This window comes from Gracilinanus agilis, unplaced genomic scaffold, assembly GCF_016433145.1.
Source record: "Gracilinanus agilis isolate LMUSP501 unplaced genomic scaffold, AgileGrace unplaced_scaffold29745, whole genome shotgun sequence".
Classification (NCBI taxonomy): domain Eukaryota; kingdom Metazoa; phylum Chordata; class Mammalia; order Didelphimorphia; family Didelphidae; genus Gracilinanus; species Gracilinanus agilis.
This window is the reverse complement of record NW_025362185.1, coordinates 1-550: the sequence shown is the minus strand read 5'-3', so window position 1 is coordinate 550 and position 550 is coordinate 1. Positions and strand designations below refer to the sequence as shown.

The window sequence follows — 550 nt, the reverse complement described above, 5'->3', positions numbered from 1 at the left end:
CTCAGATTTCATCTACACCGTGCCAAAGATGCACAGACTTAACCTGAATTGTGTCAAAAGAGCACATAGGTAAAAAACAAAAAAAAAAAAAAACAATTCTGCTAGGATTACTGAGATTCTATACCAATAAAAAAAGGACTTGAACCTAGTGTGAGTGGATTACTTTAATCATGCATTATTCAAAGACCTATTGTAATTTTGTTCTTCCTTATTTTGAATTTTTTTTTAATCAGGGGAGAGCACAAATGCAGTCCCCCACTACCACAAATTATGCAGTCGAGTTTCCCACATTTGGGGAAATGACAGGGCTCAGCCCATCCAGAGTGCAATCAATAAGCCTCGCCCTGGGGAAACCACCTTAGTGATCATGGAATCACCCCTGCCAAGTCCTTATTTAGAATTTTTACATATCAAAATTTGGAATTGGATATTTAGAAATTTCATCCAGTGGATATTTGTATTTTTCTGATATTTTGGGGTTAATTTTTATTGGCATTGATTCATATGCCTCATGCCTCAGTCATGTATCCCTGTGTGATTTCCTTGTTTC

General features: G+C 36.5%; 1 non-coding gene across 1 annotated transcript; it reads right to left on the bottom strand.

Moving 5' to 3' along the window:
* Positions 1–230: 230 nt before the first annotated feature.
* Positions 231–394, bottom strand: LOC123254690. Its single transcript, XR_006506694.1, has one exon. It is a non-coding gene; the product is annotated as a U1 spliceosomal RNA (small nuclear RNA).
* Between the last annotated feature and the right edge of the window lie 156 nt (positions 395–550).